Source organism: Lampris incognitus, chromosome 13, assembly GCF_029633865.1.
Source record: "Lampris incognitus isolate fLamInc1 chromosome 13, fLamInc1.hap2, whole genome shotgun sequence".
NCBI lineage: Eukaryota > Metazoa > Chordata > Actinopteri > Lampriformes > Lampridae > Lampris > Lampris incognitus.
Window position 1 is genome coordinate 29082821 of NC_079223.1, and position 17706 is coordinate 29100526.

Below are 17706 nucleotides of genomic sequence, written 5' to 3' on the forward strand. Positions count from 1 at the left end.
GGTGAATGTGCTTTCTCAGTTGCTGGCCCTAAACTGGCGTAGTCTACCCCCCCCCCCAGTCCTAATCAGGTCTTCCACCTTATCTTCTTGCTAGAGGTGTTTTTGTGCTGTCTTGTTTGTAGTGGTGTTTGGTCTGTTCGGACACCGAGTCACCAAAGACGGGACGGTACCCCTCCCGTCAAAGGTGGAAGCCATCATGAAGTTACCGCAACTGCTCACAGTAAAGTCCCTACAGGAGTTCCTCGGCATGGTGAACTTTTACCACCGCTTTATCCCCCGAGCTGCTCAACTCATGCGACCCCTGTATGAGGCGCTGAAAGGCAAGGCACCAAACACAGTGGACGGGTCTGCGGAGAGGGACAAGGCGTTTGTGGACACTAAGGCTGCTCTGGCTAACGCAACAACGTTGGCGCACCTGTCAGCCAAGGCTCCGATCGCCATTACTACAGACGCTTCGGACTACGCAGTCGGGGCGGTGCACGAGCAGTGGGTGAACGGCGCTTGGCAGCCTCTTGCTTTCTTCAGCCGACAGTTACGCCCCAGTGAACAGAAGTATAGCACCTTCGATCGGGAGCTCCTCGCTCTCGCCGTTCGACACTTCCGTTGCCTGCTGGAGGCCCCCAGTTCACAGCGTTTGTGAACCACAAACCACTGATGTTCGCCATGGTCAAGGTGGCTGAGCCATGGTCCGCCCACCAGCAATGACAGCTCTCCTACACCTCGGGAGTTCACCACGGACGTACAGCATGTTGCTGGCAAAACCAACCTCATCGCTGACTGCCTCTCCCGGGCCATTGCGGGGGCTGTCCACTTGAGTCTTGACTATGCCCAAATGGCAGCTGATCAGGCCGCCACCCCGGATGTGCAGGCTTTCAGGACAGCTGTCACAGGGCTGCAGGTAGAGGATGTGGTGTTCGACGATGTTGGCACCACGCTCCTGTATGATGTCTCCACAGGTCGGCCCTGGTCTGTCATTCCCACTGGCTGGAGGCGGTGTGTTTTTGACACTGTCCATGGCCTCTCCCACCCTGGCAAAAAGCCGTCTGAAAGACTAGTGGCAGGCAAGTTCATCTGGCATGGGCGCAAAAAAGACATGAGAGACTGGGCTGACACCTGCATGAAGTGTCAGCGCTCTAAAGGGCACCGCCACACCAGAGCCCCCAGGCACAGTTCCTGGTGCTTGAAAGGAGGTTCGACCATGTAAACGTGGACCTAGTGGGCCCCCTGCCCCCCCTCCCGGGTTTTACTTAATAGCTCACCATGGTGGACAGGACCACTCAATGGCCAGAAGTCATCAGCACCTGGGTTGCCCGGTTTGGCACCCCATCTGACCTCTCCTTGGACCGGGGCTCACAGTTTACGTCTGCGCTCTGGAACGCAGTCGCAGAGAGCATAGGGGTGAAGCTCCACCACACCACCGTGTACCATCTGCAGGCCAATAGGTTGTGTGAGCGGTTTCATTGCTCTATGAAGGCCGCTCTTCGGGCCAGCCTCAAGGATAGCAGCTGGGTTTACAGGCTCCCGTGGGTCATGCTGGGCCTCAGGACCGCCCCTAAGGAGGACCTCCAGTCCTTGTCCACTGAACTGGTTTATGGACAGCTGCTGCGGGTCCCAGGGGATTTCATCCCCAACACCACAGCTGGTCTGCAGCCAGTCAACGGACCACGCTCCTGGATAACGCCAGAGCTTTCGCACCGGTCCCCACTTCACAACACGGCCTCCCAGTCTCACATCCCCGCAAGTCTGCAGACGGCAGAATGTTTTCATCCGCCATGACGCCCACCGTGGACCCCTGCAGCCTCCCTACGATGGGCCGTTCCACGTCCTGGAGACCGGAAACAAGTACTTTGTTGTGGAAGTCAGCAACAAGCCAGAGCGCATTTCAGTAGATTGCCTCAAACCAGCTCACCTGGATTTGGACCGACCTGTTGGACTTGCCCAGCCCCCACGGCGGGAGAGTCCTCCTACCCTGCCCTCACCCCCCAACAAGGCCCCTAAGGTTCCTCCACCACCCACCCTACCCCTACACCGCCGCAGGGTCCTTAAGGCCTCTCCTGTGGACACCTGCCCCCCTCCACGCTGACTTTTTTTATTATGGTGAATATGGGGGGACATATGTAGCGGATTATATGGGCACTATTCAGCATAATTGGTAGACATGGACCCTTTAAGAAAGGGTTTCCGGTTTGAGAGGGCGGAACGAGGACTAGGTTGATTGGAGCTGCGCCATGTTGTTGATGATGGTGATTTTGTACAGAAGAATAAATGATACACGCATTCATGTAGTCAGTGAGAGAAATTGTCCGTCTCTACTTTCCTGCAATTTCTACACCTTAAAACATTCTTATCAAATTATTAAAGGCATAAATTGAGCCATGTTACTCTGTTAAATTAATAAACCATAATAATTATGTATGCTATTTTATTGTCACTATTTGAAGTCATCCTAAGAGTTTTCCGTTTTCACTTTCATGCAACAAACTTTTACTTTATTATGGGTCTGTAGTGGCTCTTTGAAATGAGACCCTTCAAATGAATCAATAAAATACTTCCCTTAGTCGAAAAACTTCATGTAATAGTTGTCCATAAGAACATTTTTATTCCACACTGTCTACTTATTTATAGTTTACTGTATTTAAATAGGCTACCAATTAGAATGAACAAAATGGACATTTGTTTTCATGTAAATATTCAGTATGGTAACTTGAGTGTTTTACTTTTGCAACAACTATTGATTGCATTGCTGCACATTTGAACTGTGACTAATCCTGGCTGAATTGGTAAATACTTCAATTAAATCTAAATTCCATTAAAAATACCTATAAACAATACATAATGTTTCAATAAATATGGAGAATACAAAGAGTAAAAAGATCTTCAGGATATACGACATTTTTTGTTGCATTGTGAGGCAAAACAAAAGGTAACCCTGTGTAAAAATGAGCAAAGGACATGATCATGTAATGTGATGTAGTGTGAGCAATTACAAAAATGACACGTTCACCAACATCCCAACCAAACCTACACACATACTCAATCATTACACAGACACCCAGTGCTGCATATATTAGAAATGATTTATGTTGAGATAAAATATATCATATCATATGAAATGACAATTTCAAACACAGAAGATAATATATATATCATATTAAAAGACATTATTTCACACAGAATCAGAAAATTAAGTCAATTACAATTATTTCGAATAGCGACACAAGGGCCTCGTCACTAAGGCCTAGCGTCTTATCCAGAAAAAAGAAACATACATTCATTCGGTCAAGATCATTCCATCAGTATATTTATCATATATATATCATAATTATATACAAAAATAGTTCAATTAACAAATAAGTTAGGGAGTGTATTTATAACAGTCTAAGTCACTGACTAGAAATGTAGCCTCGTGTTTGTGTCCGTGTGTGTGTCCTTGTGTGTGTGTGTGTGTCCGTGTGTGTGTGTGTGTGTTTAGCCCCTCGCAGCCAAACCAGACAAGATCACACAACATCAGGGACTGTTGCCGGTCCCTGCAGTCGTGTGATCTCTACGTGATGAAATCCACCCATTCTATATCCTCCATTTTCAAATATCAGTTTTGAAATGACCCCTGTCATACATTTAACAGTCTGTGTATGGATCAGCAATTAAAAGCACACGCACACACACACACACACACACACACACACACACACACACACACACACACACACACACACACACACACACAGCAGGGAGAGAGCGAGCTCTCAATTTAATTGTGGATACACAGCTCTCACCCAATTTAAGACTCTGCAGACAGCGTTCGAATCCCCGTGTTGCCTCCGGCTTGGTCAGGCATCCCTACAGACACAATTGGCCGTGTCTGTGGGTGGGAAGCCAGTTGTGGAGATGTGTCCTGGTCGCTGCACTAGCGCCTCCTCTGGTCGGTCGGGGTGTCTGTTCAGGGAGGAGGGGAAACTGGGGGGAATAGCGCAATCCTCCCACGCGCTACGTCCTCCTGGCGAAACTCCTCACTGTCAGGTGAAAAGAAGCAGCTGGCGACTCATATGTATCGACACATGTATCGGAGGAGACATGATAGTCTGCAAACCTCCCCGGATCAACAGAGGGGGTGGAGCAGCGACCGGGACGGCTCGGAAGAGTGGGGTAACTGTCCAAGTACAATTGGGGTGACCCTTTTTCACCCCAATTGTACTTGGACAGTTACCCCACTCTTCCGAGCCGTCCCGGTCGCTGCTCCACCCTCTGCTGATCCGGGGAGGGCTGTAGACTACCATATGCCTCCTCCATACATGTGGAGTCGCCAGCCGCTTCTTTTCACCTGACAGCGAGGAGTTTCGCCAGGGGAACATAGCGCGTGGGAGGCTCACGCTATTCCCCCCAGTTCCCCCTCCCTGAACAGGTGCCCCGACCAACCAGAGGAGGTGCTAGTTCAGCGACGAGGACACATACCCACATCCGGCTTCCAATTGTGTCTGTAGGGATGCCCAACCAAGCAGCAGGTAACATGGGCAAACCGGTGACCCCCTGTTGGTGGGCAATGGAATATACCGCCACGCCACCTGGATGCCCCATTAATGTGTTTTTAATAAAGTGGCACTTCAGCCCTTTTTATCACCACTGGCGTCTGTGTCTCTGTGCTGGAATACCCCTGTAGTTATGACCCATCACTATTCAAAATATGCAGAAATGTCACGTTTAAATTTTTACACTTGAAGACTTAAGTTCTTTTCACTTATAGATTAAGAAAAAACATGCAATTTGACTGAGACAGTGCAGAAAACGTTGATGGAATTCTTACATGTGTGTACATATAAGAATTATCCAGAGGGGCTACGTAATTGAGATGTGATGCAGCAGAATTGCAAACAATGGAGGCATGAGTGCCTGGTATTTGTGTCTAGGAATCTGTATCACAGAGCATCATAGAGCATTACACAAGCACAATGTATGTATTTATGACCCTCTCTGACACAACTGTTGTTTACAGTTCTTCTGCATTGTGTCTCAATGTCACAATCTTGGCTAAGAGTCCATTTTAGAAATCCCTCTCAAATAGAGAAAGATCAAACCCAGTCTAAAAAAAGATAGTGTAGTCAACTCATCAGATTGTACAGACTTGCAAGGCAAGTGCCTATACGTTCATAGACCTTATCTTTGAGCTCAGTCATCAAATAGCAGGTCACAGCTAATAGATTGCAGCCTTGTCCCAGTTAAGTCCCAGACAGCTATTTGAAATGCATTTAATCTCTGAAATAATGGGTTGTACACACTGTGGAACTGATGCTATTGTATGTTTACATTTCCTTAACTTTCCATAGAATTTGATTGACCCCTGAGATATTGGAATACTGTATAAAGCAGCATATGAGGATGCTAATAAAGTATTTAGTGATTTTATGTATGTGTGTGTTTTGTGTGTGCACGTGTATGGTAAAGTTCAGTCTGATGGTGAAGCTTTGCATTCCTCAGGGATGAGGATGCTCGGGAACATGAGGAATCTGCCCTGCATGAAAGACAGGTCAGGCAGGCTGCAGATCAACCCCCCAGCCTCTGCACTTAGCTCCTCATTCTGCTGGAGTTTCCTGGTAACACGATGCACATGTGTCTTGATGCATTCTCAATAATCCAGGTAAGAAAATCAAAGAAGGTTGAATCAGTTTATCCGGATACAACGTTTATTGACAGATGCGTTTCATCACTCAACTAAGTGACAGCTTCAGTCATCTGCAGTCAGTTTACTCTTAAGATGTCACTTAGTTGAGTGATGAAACACATCTGTCAATAAACATTGTATCCACATGAACTAATTCAACCTTCTTTGACAATGCACGTGTCACACACACACACTCTCTCTCACACACACACACACACACACACACGCACGCACAGAGCTAGGATGCACAAGATGATAATATAGAGGTGAAAGACGAGGTACTCATAATCATTAGTAGTATATCTCATTTTTGCTAAATTTCTTATTCTGTTCTTGTTATGCTTACCATAAGAATCGCTTTTAGCAAGATCTCTTCGAAGTTTTCCATTTCATTGGGACTTCAAAGTTGAACAATACAATTACCAAGAAACTATGTTGAACCCACAAATCAACTGTAGTTTAACGTTTTGGCAGGGTGGTTACAGTTGTATTATGAATGGTATTGTGATTATAAGAGAAAACCAATCTATGACTGTGATGTCACAGTCACCTTCCACTTGATTCCACATTCCAAACATTCCCCCATTAATTCCTCTGGCAAAATTTTACACCTAAAGAGCCCAACATCTCAAGGTATAAAGAACTTCACATCTGTTATTAAATCCCCACATCTCCCTTATATTTTAGCTCGGCTACTGATGATGATAATAACAACAATCTGCTGAGTGTGAGGATAGCTCTGCATCTGACCTGATGGAGGTGCTGTTCATCTCTACTGTGGACATAAGTTGTTTGACAGCATCCTCTGGGGGGGTTCTGCAAGCAACGGTTTCCAGTCTGGTCAACTCGTAGAGTTCAGGATCCACCCCTTTACATGCATTCATACAGAAAAACATGTTAGAAGAGGGGCTACACTGAGTGTTAATTTCCAGTCACACAAGCAGAAAACTAACAGACACTTTACTGGAAAGAGTCAATAACAAACCTATATCTTCAGCATGTTGTGCATATACTAGTTTGTGCTCAAAAGTATGACACCAAAAACTAAACGATGTTTTACTTAAATGCTTTGGTAAAACAAATATCCTGATACAGAGGATTAAGAAGATCACAACCTTCCACAGAGTTAAATCGATTAACAATCCAGGGCAACAATGCAATGTGTACACCATGTGAAACATGACGTTAACTGAGTCATTCTTTGGGTCCGATAGTCATCTAGAAAAAGCAGAAATAAAGGGCATTTCAGAGGCCATCCGGAACGAAGATCAAGTTGGATTAAAGCTGTTTCCTTCTAGCAAAAACTGCTTTGCTTGGAGGGAAAGCATACGACTCTTTATATACATAACAGTTTAATAAATCACCCACTGGTGTTAATCAACATGATTCAAGAGAGTTCTTGAAACACATGGAAGCAGTTATTATTTTGCTCCAGTAACAGAATTTTTCATGTGATTGAAAAAGTTAAGAGAACCATAATGGAAGCTCTCGAGACTCAGTACCATGCTATCAATGCAGAGGAAATTCAGCCCCCCCCCCTCACACACACACACACTAATACACTTTACGCAAAGGAATGACCAGATGACACACAAGATAATGCACTTGCTGAGACATCACATCGCTGACCTGGTGGAGGGCTGTTACCACGGTTGCTGCTGCCGGATTCACTCTCATCCACTGGACCAAAATAATCCAGGTTAAGTGCAGAGCAACCTGTACTAGCAAAGGAAGTCCATAGATATGGCACAAACAAAGACAAAAAGAATTTCTTATGAAAAGAAAAGTGGGCCATACACACCTACCTGTGTTTTACTGAGAGAGAGAGGGGGGGGGGGAGAGAGAGAGAATGAATATAGGGAAGATACAGGACAAGCTATTCAGTAAGGATGTGATCCTGAATCAAGTTAAGAAAGGAGTGCAAATCCAGAAGTTGGGGTCTTTACTTAGAAGACAACAATAGCCTCTGAAAAAAAAACTTGTTAAAAAACATTAAAATGAAATTAAGGGACAAATGGAGCACATTAAAAAACATGACAAATTTATTTCAGTATTTGCAAAGGATTTCTAAAAAGAGCTGATTACACTGATATCAGTACCACTTTTTTTGGGGGGTGGTGGATAATCTGTACAGCACTTTTCACAGATGAAAACAACTTTATCAAGTAATAGTTTTGTTTTGAAATATGATATCTACAGTTTGAAATCAAACACACACCGTGTAGGAAGATTGGATGTTTGGATGCCATGTTGGATGTTTACATGATTTTTTACATTGTCTGTTTACGTTTGAGGATTTCAGCTGACAGTCTTGTATCGAGTGATTTAAATCAAGTGAGCAGGATTCAGCGCCGTGGTTAATGGTCACGTGTTTTTGATTTAATTTCAAAAATCAACGTGAAACCCACTCAGGGACCCCAGAGAATCCCCCAGATAAGCACCCAAGGGAAATGTGTTTACCTTAGGGTGGTGTTGGTTAATGTTGCAGGGAGACATTTATCTTTGTTTTTATATATATATATATATAAATAAACATATCTCTCATCTCATCATCAGCCGCTTCTCCAGGGTCGGGTCGTGCTAGCAGCAAGCTAAGTAGGGAACTCCAGATGTCCCTCCCCCCAGCATTGCCCTCCAGCTCCTCCTGGGGGGTCCCAAGGCATTCCCAGGCCAGATTGGGCATGTAGTCCCTCCAGCGAGTTCTGGGTCTACACCGGGGTCTCCTCCCAGCTGGACGTGCCCGGAAAACCTCCAAAGGAAGGCACCCAGGAGGCATCCTAATCAGATGCCTGAACCCCCTCAACTGGCTCCTTTCGACACAAAGGAGCAGCGGCTCTACTCTGAGCTCCCTCCAGATGTCTGAGCTCCTCACCTTATCTCTAAGGCTGAGCCCAGACACCTTACGGAGGAAACTCGTTTCAGCCGCTTGTATCCGTGATCTCACCCTTTCGGTCACTACCCAAAGCTCATGGCCATAGGTGAGGGCTGGAACGAAGACTGACTGGTAAATTGAGAGCTTTGCCTTCTGGCTCAGCTCCCTCTTTACCACAATGGTCCGGTACAACGTCCACGTTACTGCTGATGCTGGACCAACTGGACGTGGAGAATATATATATATATATATATAGCATTTTTTTCCAAAACAGTCAATGGTGTTGTGAGTGCTCAACTAATGAGGAGCGGAATATCAACACGGATACAGGAAAAAAGATTTTAATACATTGCAGTACAGGCCTGTTTCGTGCGTCTATATATATATATATATATATCTACATACATATATATCTACATACATATATATACATATACACACACACACACACATATATATATTACTTAATATTCCGCTCCTCATTTGTTGAGCACTTTTATCAACACCATTGATGGTTTCCGGGAAAAAACAAAACGCTATCTATCTATATATCTATCTATATATATATATATATATATATATATATATATATATATATATATATATAAAATTTCTTAAGAGCAATTGATCTTTAGCACAACCTTGTTTTGATTGAGGCTGTCACAGATTGTTCTTCATGTTCTCATTGTGCAGTGGAAATAATGTCTGACATGTTTATGTTTACCATCACAATATTCCCAAAAGTAATCTTATATTTTCCTCAAAAAAAACAAGAACAAAGAATAAACAAAATTGATCTTGCTGAAATGGCTGATTGTTTAGTGGAAAAAGAGTTAAATATTAATTTACTGAAATACAAAGTCAATCTTTTAATTTATTGGTACTAACAGTATATTACATGTTCCTTCCTTGTGAGCCTGGTAAAAAAATACAGCACATATTTCATATGTTTGTTAATGCACTGATTCAAGTATTTACTCATTTCTTTATTTCAAAGGGTAGCTTTGCTTTTTTGAACCCAGAGATCTCATTAAAACAACTTTTTGAATCGTAAAGACAAAAACTTGACCATTGCTTAGTATTGAGAAATTTACCACTTTGCTGAATTTCTTGCTGGATCCAACAAAGTCCAACAGGGCATTCATGTAACCCTTCAAAAATCACAATATCAGCTTCTCATAGTACAGCACAGTCACATATGTCTTTAATTTTTTTTCATGTTTATTTGGACTGTTTTGAGCAAAATCTGATTTGGAACGTCTTTCTGCAATTGATGCGATCCAGCCCGACAGCTGTAAACTCCCCCACTTGCGAGAGCAGAAAACCCTGTTGTGCTTGGCAGTCCTACATTTATTAAAAAAAAAAAAAAGTAGCAGGAAAACAGATTTGCAAAAGTGAAAAACAGTCTTGATAGTAAGTATAGTTTGTGACTAAATTTAATCAATGAAACATATTTACAGTATTTACAGATGTCTGACTGTACTATGAGCTTCCCATTTTCAAAAAGGATTATACATCATCATGATTTTTGAAGACTCAAACAATTGCCCTGTTGAACTTTGGTGGAGCCCGGAGAGAAAATTCAGCTACGATTCAGCTTTTCAATGCTTAAGCGCTCAGTTAAGTTTTTGTTACGGAAGCCTTGGGAGATGTCTTTAAGAAAACTAGTGTGGGACGGCCTCATCAAACCATCTTTTCAAAGACATTCCCATCCTTGGGGGAACCACCATGAAAGCAAAACTTCAGTGCATAGAGCTGTCCATATCTTCACTGTGGACTCAGTTCAGCCACAGTGCTTCCCACAAATTACTGAAACCGCTGCAAAACACAGATGAAAATAAACTAAAATAACAAATATGAAAAATGCAAGTTTATTCAGTAATTCAATTGGTATTCACCCAGATCACAAGACGCATTCCGTACTTGGGCTCCTCGTAACCATGTAGTCATGTTATAGACAGGTAGCCAATTCAAATAGGCCTATCACAGCAGCATCATATAGGCATGCAGTCGCACAAGTGTATTCTTGGCTACTGGTTGACAATGTTTCTCCACAGTTTAACTACTACCAACTTTTCCAAGTTGGAAAAAAGAGGTGACCACACTGGATACTGGCTAATATTTTTCAGGATACAGAAAACAAATTTGACTTGTGGCAGGTAGTTTCTTCAGCTGGTTCCAGTGTGCAAGCACAATTACAGGGCATTCCTTTCTCTGCTTTGGCATGTTGTGTAAGGCTACAACATCGGCACATTTGTGTGGCACAGCAGCCTAAAACACTAGCATCCAAGGACTGAGGTTCATGATTTGAAAAGTGGCTCAATTACCTCCATCATTACAGGGAGAACAATTGGCGATTCTCCTGGATGGGCAGCCAGTATGTGTAATATAGTATGTCATCATTATAATTAGTGACCGCCTAGGGGGTTCCTGCCCAGCTGCTGGTGGATCTTGGGAAAATAGCTTGAAACTCAACACATGGTGTGTTCCCTCAGTGAAACCTACTGCTGCCAGGTGAAAAGCAGTTGGCTGGCTCCACGTGTATCGGAGAACACAATGTGGTTTTCTATAATCTCCCCAACCGTTGTAGGGGTTATGTAATGGTGGAACCTTCAGTGAACAGGAAATGGGCCATGCCAAAAAAAATTTTTTAAAAGAAGCTGCAGCATTGTTAATTGTTTACTGGGATGGATCATGTTTTGGGTGATGACTACTCTGGTGTGGTGTTGACTGCATGATTGAATATGATATGTCCATCTAAGGAAAGTATTGAAACTCTGTCTTAAAAAGTGCAATCTGTAATGGCATGTGCCACCATGGCTATTTGGAGTATTGAAACAACACAAGCCTCTACAGACAAGAAACATGACATATTTGCCATAACATATGACACATGACATATATCGCCATTACCATCGGGTAAACATGATGCATTCATTTGAAAAACGGAGTCGACTGAAATTGTCAAAAGGAGTTGAAAGTGATGCAGCATTGGCTGGTTTTCTCATTCACAAGTAATAATGCAAACAACATTTATGAAGCCTGACCAAAACAATGGAATAAGTGGGCCAGCAGTTGTCATGTGCATCAATTACAGATTGTACCTCATTGGCATGATGTTAGAGATTACAAACATCAATTAAAGACATTCTTTTGATTTTCTTTCCAAGTGAAACAAATACAGTTGCAATTGCATTCCCCTTAGTGTGTGTGTGTGTGTGTGTGTGTGTATGTGTGTACGTACATACATGCATACACACACACATATACGTATATATATCTTAATGTTCCGCTCCTCATTTGTTGAGCACTTTCATCAACACCATTGATGGTTAAAAAAAAAAAACTATATATATGTGTGTGTGTGTGTGCGTGCGTGTGTGTTTACAATGACGAGCCAAAACATTATGACCACTCACAGATGAACCGAATAACGATCATCTCCAAACAAGGGTACATGTCAAGGTCTGGGTAGATTAGATGGTAAGCGAACAATTAGTTCTCATAGCTAATGTGTTGGATGCAAGAAAAATATGCAGGAGTAAAAACCTGAGCGACCTTGACAAAGGCCAAATTTTTATGGCCAAACGACTAGGTCAGAGCATCTCTGAAATGGTATATGGCTTGTGGGGTGCTAATGGTCAGCAGTGGTGAGTACCTGCTGACAGTGGTCCAAGGAGGGACAAAGCACAAATCGGTGACAGGGTGTTGGGTGCCCAAGGCTAATTGATGCATGAGGGCAATGAAGGCCTACTGTGGCACAAGTCACAGAAAATTTTAATGATGGTTACGGGAGGAATGTCATAACACACAGTGTATCGCGCCCTACTGCGTAGCGGCAGACCGGTCAGAGTGCCTGTGATGACCTCTGTCCACCATCGAAAGCGCCTACAATGGGCACGTGAGCATCAGAATTGGACCTTGGAGCAGTGGAAGGATGCCTGGTCCGATGAGTCCCGTTTCCTTTTAGATCACATGGATGGCCATGCACGTGTGGACCATTTACCTGGGGAAGTGATGGCACCAGGATGCACAGTGGGAAGACAACAAGCCAATGGAGGGAGTGTGATGCTCTGGGCAATGCTCTGCTGGAAAACCCTGGGTCCAGCCATTCATGTGGCCGTCAATGGTGTTGCCCTGGCCTCCAAATTCTTGTGCAGTCTTCTCCAAATTACAAATTCTTCTCCAAATTCCTGTGTGTTCACTGACTGCAGTGGGGGAATGTGGCGTGCAATGAATTTTGGAATGCTTCAATTGTTTATTTATTGTTCTATTCTTTTGACTTATATGAATTTTTGCCCTTCACCTGGTCCTCATGTGAGTCTGCATGCAGGGCCACATGAGGGTGGCAGTGTGCATCTCTTGCCCATGTACTGATCTGCCTGTTGTCTCTGACATGGTGATGATTGCCGCTTGTCTTTGAGTTTGTGTATGTCTGGGTGGACTGTGGGAACTGAATTTCCCTTCTGGAATAAATAAAGTTGTCTGAATCTGAATCTGAAAATTCTCCAGATTTCAGTCCAGTTGAGTATCTGTGGGATGTGCTGGACCGACAAGTCAGTTCCACGGCAGCTCCTCCTTGCAACTTACAGGACTTGAAGGATGTGCTGTTAATGTTTTGGTGCCAGATGTAACACAGTGCACAGCATGTCTGCATCCCACTGGGGAACCCCATTCGTGGGGAGGTCAGCAGGTCCAGTAGTGGTAAGAGTACATTTTGGTTGATCTTCATCAGCATGTCCATTAGAGTGGTGTCAGACAGAAAGACAGTTATCTTCTGGGTGTGCACTACAGCTACCAGAAGACCTGCCTCTTTACACACGTTTAGACGCCGTGATGAGGGGGGCGATACCAAGTAGCCAATGTAAGGCAGGTACTGGTAACTGAGTACAGGCTCTCCATATAGATGAACTATGTAGCTGAGACAGTCCAGCTGTCTGGTCTGCAACTACAGGCTTCTTCTCATAAATGCTGCCCATTCCCATGCTTTCTGGGCTGCTCTCCTCAGACACAGGGGCCAAAAACTGGTGTTTCTCAGGTCTCAGTTTTCAATAGTTGGAGCAGGTTTCTAGACACTTATTGCAATGTCACAGTTGACCCAAGCTTTGCCGAAAGCCATCTTTCTTGCTGACTGTATCAAGAAGATCCTTTTGTTCTTTCTCCCCAGTGTCATCTGATGGATCATGTTCCTCCTCCTCCTCTTCTTCTTCTGCCACCGTGCCTTTCTCAGTTTCCTCAAATGACATCCTATTCACAAACTCTCCCTCCAGAGTGGCCACTGTTGTCCCTAGAGGTTAGCTCTGTGCTTGGGATACCTGGTTCATCAGTTTCCTCTTTACCCTCATTAGCCTCTGTTATCTCCCTCACTGGCCTGCTTGAGGTCCTGGCTGCTGTCAGCTGACCTGACTTGAGGCTGGCTCAGTCCCATGCAGAGTCTCCATTACCTATGGAGATTTCACTAACACTGCTCTTATCACTTAGCCTCCCCACACTCAGGGACTCCTGGTCTTGCTCCGGCCCCACTGTTGACATAAAACCCATTTTGAAAGTCCTCTCCCTCAGCGAGAAACACCTGGTCATTGAGACTGATGCCAGAGGAGTAGCCCACCAGCCCTTGGTGAAACACCGTTAACCAAAGTAGTTGCTATAAAACTGTGTTGTTGATGGTAAAATGTCTTGTGATTTTACAACAAAAGCACTGGCTGGAAACGAATTCAAGCCCACTCCTGCTGTCACCAATGTTCAACTCCATGGAGGTGTGGAAGTCATCCTTTGTGAGACAAGGCCAAGAAGTAGGAGCTAGGCAATGTGTGGCTTTTACAAAGACTTGCCATGGATTGGCTAATCCCAGCAATAGAGAAAGACTTGGGAATTGACAGACAACAGATGGGCCCCAGTCCCCATCCTCGAGAGCTAGTAACTCTAGTCCTAACTTGCTGGGTGATGGGCCACAGGGAGAGGAGTCATGCGGTGCACTCGCTTTGATGGCATCAGTGAGACAAAAACTTGCACCTTTGTGTAAGTAGTTTAACCTTAGAGTGGGGTTTGCTTGAAAGCATAATTTTACAATTACTGTACAGAAATTTAGACATGGTGCATATCAGGAAATTAAGAAAAAGTTGGGCGTCTGGGTAGCATAGCAGTCTATTTCGTTGCCTACCAACACTGGGATCAACAGTTCGAATCCCCGTGTTACCTCCAGCTTGGTCGGGCGTCCCGACAGACACAATTGGCGTGTCTGCGGGTGGGAAGCCAGATGCGAGTATGTGTCCTGGTTGCTGCACTAGCGCCTCCTCTGGTGAGTTGAGGCGCCTATTCGGGGGGGAGGGGAACTGGGGGGAATAGTGTGGTACTCCCACGCGCTACGTCCCCCTGGTGAAAGTCCTCACTGTCCGCTGAAAAGAAGCGGCTGGCGACCCCATATGTATCGGAGGAGACAAGTGGTAGTCTGCAGCCCCCCCCCCCCCCGGCTCCAGCAGAGGGGGTGGAGCAGCCACTGGGATGGCTTGGCGAGTGGGATAATTGGCCAGGTATTTGGGGGAGAAAAACAGGGAGAAAATCCACAAAACAAAAAAACAAAAAAAATGGCTAAGTTGCCTTGCCTCTTGCCCCTATCTATATCATCTACATATTAATAAAAATCTAAGTAGCCTCCTGGGGATGGTTGCACAAGGACAGACTGAATTTTAGTCTTCATTCTCACTTATCAGACTGGCAATAGACAATGAACTTTATCTGTTGCGTTAAACTCACCTATTAGTGGTTAAGGTAAGACTTGACTTTGATAGTCAGGTCTGCAATACATTGTAGGTAAAATAAGACACTTAACAGGAGACAAATTGGTGGACGAAAAAGCTCCTCCTGGTGGCACAACATTGGTACAGTTTTCACCAACTGAAAACATGTCCGTTGGAGGAGTATAATGTGGAGAAAAGCATCTTATTTGCAAGTTTTAATCAGCCGAATAGGAAAGCGAAGCAACACAAAGTTTGGGAGACAATCACTGAAAATGTGAACTGAATAAACCCGGTTGTTAAGATGATCAGACATTCAAAATATTTAAAAAATATGATTTGAGGAATAAAACTGGACATTTTCAATTGGAAAAAGCCACTGACGGGAGGACGACACCCACAAAAGCTAGGGGGGGAAAACCCACTCGCAACAACCGAGCTAATAAGTGAGATTTATGGCAATGAGAGTTCAACTCAAACTTGGCCAGTGAGGAGGGTGGATAGCTTTCAGTAAGGCAGGCTTAATATTTATGCAACAGACTAGCCTAATTTGGGAAATCCTAAAACCAGTCTAAGGCTAAAAATAGTCTCAAACTTAGTTTATGCAACTGGTCCCTGGTGATTAAAAGACACATCGCAAACCATTGTTCTTGACCATGATACTGTCATGACAGAATGTGTCTTTGGGTGATTGGCTTGCTTACCTTAAACTGTGTTTAAATAACTGTGCCATTTATGATGTTTGGGCACTGGTTTGGAGACAGGTAGAATAAGGAGAGGTTTTTTGCTTGGTTACACTTCAGGTTAGCTACAAGACCACACCACCAAATGTAATTGAGGTTAACTGCACATCTGTGTTCCACCCCTCTTCAATGACGATAGTCCAAAATGAAAGCAATAACAAACTATGGGAGGCCAAGTAACTATACAACTTTCCCCAGTGAGATAGGACCACACTGGTCATCAGTGACCTTACTGTCTAACCAAAGATCCTGGAGCACATGTCCATCAATTACTTAGTTCACCACAATGAGCTTGAATCACCATTTGCTATGCTCTTGAACACCAAACTTGGGACAGCGCTCTCCATCTTGCACTATCTTGATCTTGAGTTACCATAGCGATGGCTTCTCTAGTCATGTATTTCTGTCTTTGGAAGTGTTTCTATCACCAAGTTTATGCACGGGTGTTCCTTCTGGCCGGATGAGCTACTCCACATTCTACCTAACAAGCCAATGCCTAAAAGAGGATCATGGTACCAAAAAATTATAAATTATTCTGTAATCACGATAGCTTTTGAAACCTACTTTTACATGATGACGTTTATTGACATCTTACTTTTTTATAAGATGATTTATCCTTTCCCTGTTAGTCCCCTTTTTGTTGTTATCCCTTAAGTTTTAAGGATTCTTTCTGACCTTACTGAGGTCATATCAGTTTTACCCGATGTTCAGTTCTTGATTACATTCCACCAATAAAACCATCTCTTCACATTGTATCACTAATTGAAAAATAATTTCCAAAAACTTCCATAAAGCGAAGATAATAAATTGTATTGAGTTGGCTCATCACTGCAAAAAAAATCCCTACTCAATAATACTAGTGGACATAGGTCCTGTGCAAATAAATATAAATAAATAATACCTCATGAAATAAAGATAAAGATACTTAAGGCCAAAGTGTGGATAATAGGTAAAGCAAGCAAAAACAAAAGACAGTTGAACAATAACTTCATTTCATACCAGATGTCTTATATGGCTTGACAAGTATATATCTGCCCAACTGTAACTCCCATAGTCAGTAAAGATGTTTGACCCCTCATTCCAGCTCAGTAAAGTGGGAGATAAAGCTTGAACCCTCATCATGTAATTTCATGTTCACATCAGTTGGTCCAGATGAGGTAGCTGATATTGGTGAGGTCCTTTTCTACAGTAGCATCTCTGGAACAGGAGTAATGAAAGGTAAAACTAGAGTCTTCAGCTTGCCAAGTCAAGGGATAAATTCAGCACTCTTGAAGCAGCTGGTAAAAGTCCACCAGCACTATCATGTTTACTAGAAAAAAACATGTATCCATGCATGCTATGGATGCAGTGGAGTGCAGCATCAGGATTGAAAGAGTTCAACTGTATTGAGACCACTCATGATTGTTAGAGGGCCTTGAATACACCCAACAACCAAATGGCACATTATATTACTGCTAAATATGAAACATAACACTGTGTAGCATTATCCAGATTTTCTCAATTCTGAGGGTTAGGGGTCTAAAAGTGATAAAGGTTTTGTAAATGTTTTGTAATTGTGAAATTAAGCATTTTGTAAATGTGAAATTAAGCAAACAACCTCAAATATAATTTTGGGGTGTAGCTGATGGGTGAAAAATTCCTCAGAATCCTTAAATCGTACATGTTATTTCTTAAGAAAGACCTTCACCAGGTGTGAACACT